This window comes from Aegilops tauschii, chromosome 3 (genome assembly GCF_002575655.3).
Source record: "Aegilops tauschii subsp. strangulata cultivar AL8/78 chromosome 3, Aet v6.0, whole genome shotgun sequence".
NCBI lineage: Eukaryota > Viridiplantae > Streptophyta > Magnoliopsida > Poales > Poaceae > Aegilops > Aegilops tauschii.
This window is the reverse complement of record NC_053037.3, coordinates 411,935,888-411,941,322: the sequence shown is the minus strand read 5'-3', so window position 1 is coordinate 411,941,322 and position 5,435 is coordinate 411,935,888. Positions and strand designations below refer to the sequence as shown.

Here is a 5,435-nt window from a genome sequence, read left to right as displayed (position 1 = left end):
AACACGACACTCGTAGTTTTGGGCGTAAAAACCCCACTACACTCACAATAGATCATTTTGGCGCCGTTGCCGGGGACTATTGTCGAGCGATTGTGTGAGGTTATAGACTAGGGTTTTCTTGTTTTTCCCTTTGTGCTATATATATGTGATATATCTCTAACCCCTAACCCTTGTTCAAGTTATTTTCTCTTTCTTTGCTTTGTCATTCTGCAGGTTATTGCATCTTCTCAGATATGGCTTACTATTCAGATCATCATGCTTATGCGAGCAACACTACAAATAGCACGGAAAGTATTCAAGACCTGATAAGTAAGATTTCCCATCGATTAGATGATTTAGCTCGGCAGCGAGAAGTAGTTTTTGAGGATAGGCCTAGCTCTTATGACCCTTATTCTAGAGGTCATCCTTATGTTGCTCCTACATGCCATATTTGTGGATTTCAGGGCCATTCACCCGCTGAATGTCAGCATGGTTACTCTCACCCTCCAGATTGTTTTGGCATGAGCTTCGCTCAAGAGCATAGCTCATACCAAAACAATTACTCACATGGGTGGCCTGAAAACCCGAATATGTCATATAGGAACAACAACCCTGAGATCTCATCGTTTGCCTCTAGTTATCCATTGCAGGGAATTAGGTATAATGAGGAGAGCCACAACCATGCACCACAACAGTTTTATTCACCTCCTACTCATATACCGCAGCACCAGGAGATGTGTCCAATGGAGTTAAATGGTCCTCCATTTGGTCAACCAACAACTCCAGCACCTGTTGTGCAATCTCATGTGCAAGTGCCCACACAAGATGAGTTCGATGACATAGACAAGCTCACACTTTTGAGTCTCGAGTTCACTTGGAGTGCCGAGGATGATCCTATTAGGAAGGTTATACTAGAGGAAATGAAGAAGATCAAGAGTGGGAAGGAGCTAGTGGAAGAAGTAAGGAAGATTGAGAAGAACATCAACGCTGGCAGTACTATCTCTTCCCTCCTTGAGCTGAGTGTTGCTGGGATATCCCTTGAGGTGTGTGAGGTTTAAACACCGTCACATTCAGCTGAGCAAGATAGCAAGAGTCCAGAGGAAGAGAGACCTCAGATTGAAGATGTACTTGAAGCCAAGGAACAAGATGATCTAGAGCTCAAATGCCCAAGTGATCAACTTGAAGATCCAATGTCTTTCTCTCCCAAAGAAGTAAAATAAGCTGATGCAGTTGAAGATGGAGAACCTGAGATTCATTTGCCTATTATCATACAAGAGCGTGATGTGCCAGGTCTACCTAATCCTCTTGATGTCATGCGTCCGTATAGTTTCTTTGCTACTACCTTGCATTACATGATTCCATCACTTAAGATTGATTTGAAAACTCATATGCTTGGATACGATGATACATACACTGTTGGCGGCATTGCTCATATTAATGATGATCACACTTATTTTCCTCATGCCAAACCTATGCTTAATGATAAATATCATCCTCATGTTAGTATTGAGCTTGCTGATTCCTATCATACTCGTCATGTTCTTTATAGCTATGCTTATGTAATTGGATACTCGATTGATGACTTGGAGGGTATTATCCCTACCGCTTGCATCGTCTCTTTTGTGGAGTATTCTTTCAGGTTTTTGCTTCTGCGTCGTTCACTTCATGCTGACCAGGTTCGAGGTGACATTCCTTGGGACCCTGGTGGACTCAGAGCATGGGGATGAGGAGAAGCAAGGGGGCACACATGAAGAAGAGTGAAGCTGGAGCATGCACGAGGAAGCAAAGGATAAGAGCTGCAGTTGGTGAGATGATCTAGCGAATGCTACACTATCAAAGCCCGGTGAGCTGTTTCATGACCCCAATCTGAATATATCATCCGTTGATAATGCTGAAATCATTTGATATTTGAGTTGCTTGAGCCATTTCTTAAATGATGTCCCACTGAATTTTATTTGACATATTGTGCTTGATGTGAACATGAGAACTGATTGTTGAATGCCTTGTAAACTAGTGATCTACATATTGCTTGCTTTGCTGAAATTAGTGAAAGTTATTAGTTTTGAGTGCTCAAATCCCTAGTACACTAGAAAACTTCGTCATTTTCTGCATTTACTATGATACCTAGATCACCATGTTTAGATGCTGAATTTGTGCGAAGTGTGTTCCCATTCAGAGCAATCATTTCACCACTATGGATTAGCATGCTATGTTCTCTGGACCAGACCTGGTTGAGTGATGATTCTTGTGTTTGTTCATTAAAAAAGGCATATTTTATAGCGAATAATTATCTGATCTACCTAACAGTAGCATGTCATGTTCTCGGGATCGGTGGCATGTGAAATCTGGTAGCTTGGACAGTAATAAATAAATAATAAAAATGTAATTGTCGAACCAGGTGTATACCATGTTCTCTGGATCGGTGGTGTGTTCCTTTGGGGAGACAATTAAAAAAAACCTAACAATTGGTCGAGCCAGGTGTATACCATGTTCTCGGGATCGGTGGTATGTTCCTTTGGTGAGATTGATAATATATTATCAACTGCGTTTCAATTTCAATAAGTGGTTTTACCCAGGGGCGGACCTACGTAAGACCAACCGGTGTCACAGGACACCGGGTAATTTTTCTGACTACGCTATATATATAGCCCATGTAGACGTGTGACACCGGTAAAATTTGTTGTTGGACACCGGAAGACACCACCAGCGACTGAGCGCTCGCGTGGCCCATCTAACGGCCCATGCGGTCATGCCCTCACGAGAGTTAGTTCAATCTGATCGATCGATCCGCTCTCTGTGGATCTGCGTGTATTGCCTTCTGGTTTTTCGCCTCCTCCCGCACCCAGTCCTCATGGCCTCGCCCTGTCTTGTAGGTTGACCCGCCACTCACCATTGCGTGGTGGCACGCCGCTTTTCCCTCGATCGCTGGAGAAAAATCATGGCAAGGTAACTTCCTCATCTATTTCAAGTCCAAGCCTCTGTTTTCTTTGATCTTTCTTCCCATTGACTCGAACTATGGCTAGGGTTTTTAATATCAAAAACGTTGTTGCTATTGAGAATTAGGTTACGGTATTTCCAAATTTGGGGAGTGATTCCCATCTGTTTGAGAATTGGATTACTATGATATTCCAAAATTTTATTGTGATTCACATCTATTTGAGAATTTGAGTACTGGAATTTTCCAGGTTTGCATGGTGATTTTCCAATTTACCCATCATCTTTGTTTACATACTTTGGAGCTTTCTGCATATATAGTATTTCAAGTGAAACACTTCATTTTGCTATTTTGGTAAGCATTTTTATTATCAACCGTTTTAAATTGTGGACTCTTATTTCTATGCAAATCATTTACTACAGGCACGGTTTTAAATCGCCCATGAAATCTTCATGATCGCATAACAAATGTTGTTGGAGAGCCTCGACACTATGATACGGTAACTGCTATGAACTCCTTAAATTCAGCAAAAACTTTCAAATTCCATCAATCCGCGGTGGAATATTATCTATTATAGCTGCTGAGAGAGGCCGCCGCAAAAAAGAAATTATCCCCGAATAAAATAAGGACTATATGGGACACCGGGACATTTTTGTCCTAGGTCCGCCCCTGGTTTTACCACAATGTTATGTTCCTAGTAATAGGTGTCTCTTGGGATCATGCTCTCTTTAGGAACCTTTTGGCACAATCAGCATTTGAACTTGTTAATCTTCTTTTATCATTGTAAAAGTATAAAATGATTGAGTTTACTAGTGTCCTATTGCTTTGTAGCACTCCTAACCATTAATTTTCACTAACCAAGTCTGAAGCATGCACTGTTTAGAGATCTACTTCACTTGACATTTTCTATTCAGTTCACTATTCACTATCTTGCTCTTGTCATATTCCTTTGCTTGAGGACAAGCAAAGAATTAAGTGTGGGGGAACTTGATAAGCACATTTCATATATATAATTTTGACACACATATTCACCATTTCTTGAGATGTGTCCATCTATTCTTGCTAAGAATTATCGAATATTGCATGAAAATCATATAAAAGGATTGTTGACTAGTCACTTGTTTATTTTGCAGAAAAGTGCGATAAGGCACAAAACTCTTCTACTACAAATGATCAAGTGATGGAGTCAAGGAGCTGAGCGTGAAGGAAAGAAGTAACCGAGGGGCCAAACTAAAGATGGGAGGACCAACTTGGGAAGAAAGAAGGAAGAAGGAGGGCCAATGTGAAAACGTTTAGATCTGATCGGGAGGGGATCAAAATCCCTAGCTGCATCTCCATTGCAATCGAGCCTGGCATCTCCATCTCTCTCCCCCTCACCACTTCTTCTCCCACCTCCGGCCGCCGCCACGGCCAGGCCATCGTGGCGGCGCGCCTCCGCGACCTCGCTCCACCATCACCCGCGCCATCCACCACCCACACCATCATCTATCCATCACAGCGCCAGCCACCAGTGCCCACCTCGCGCGACATCTCCCTCCAGCCGGCGCGCCCGGCCAGACACACCGCCGCTGCTTCTTCTTCCCTTCTTCCCCGCTTCTCTGAATCCCTGTCTGCTGCTCCTTCTTCCCCGTGCCCCTGCTGCTGCTCGTCTACAACTCTCCCCGCTGCTATCCTTCTCCAAGCTCGCTTCCTCTCTGAATCCCTACTGCTGCTGCTCTTCTACTTTCCCCTACCTCGCTGTTGTTCTGCTCCTTCTCCAAGCCCCCACGCTGGAAATCTTTCTCCAAGCCCCTCTTTTCCAAAGCATATACAACTGGTCTTGGCAAGTCCGACCCTCTGACCGCCCGCGGACATATCCGGATGCATCCGTGCATAGTAATCAGTCACCCTTTAAATGTCCGCTTTCATAGTCGGGCATCTCATTAACAAATCCTTAAGTCCATACAATCACATGCATCGAAAACTATCTCTACGAAAATACATCTCGATCCCATTCATAGCGTCGGGCTACTTTATCATGCATGCCATCAGAGTATCAAAAATTGACATGTTGTACTACAACCATACGTGACATCGGACTATTAAAAATTGACATGTTCTGTTGGCATGTTCTGCATACTAATAAGCAATGGAGAAATATCATCCACTCTCGGAGGAAAAAACATCCAAGCCCATCCGGCCATCCTGCCGCTCTCAAAGCTACACCACCACTCCACTGTTCACTTTGGTGTCTTTTCGTCGCACGTGAACTCCGATTCCTACACGGGCCATGACGACCAGCTCCACTCTGGTCCTTAAAAAAGAGTTTGAAAACACTAACGTCACACACGTGTGGGCGTCTGACAACTCGTCCACACGCATGGATCCTCGTCCAACCAATTCTGCACGAATCTTGGCGTGTTTTAGCAGTTTTGTGTGCCATGTAGGACTAAGCTGGTGTGTGGGCATTTATCCTGTCGCCCACACGTCTTTTTTTATCACATGGGGGACTGGTGTGTGGGCGTTTAGCAATTCGCCCACA

At 43.8% G+C, this 5,435-nt stretch overlaps 1 long non-coding RNA gene across 1 annotated transcript; it reads left to right on the top strand.

Moving 5' to 3' along the window:
* Positions 1-213: 213 nt before the first annotated feature.
* On the top strand, positions 214-5,059 carry LOC141042435 (uncharacterized). Its single transcript, XR_012205208.1, has 5 exons — positions 214-309; positions 617-1,822; positions 2,853-2,925; positions 3,337-3,413; positions 4,048-5,059. It is a non-coding gene; the product is annotated as an uncharacterized lncRNA (long non-coding RNA).
* Positions 5,060-5,435: the final 376 nt, after the last annotated feature.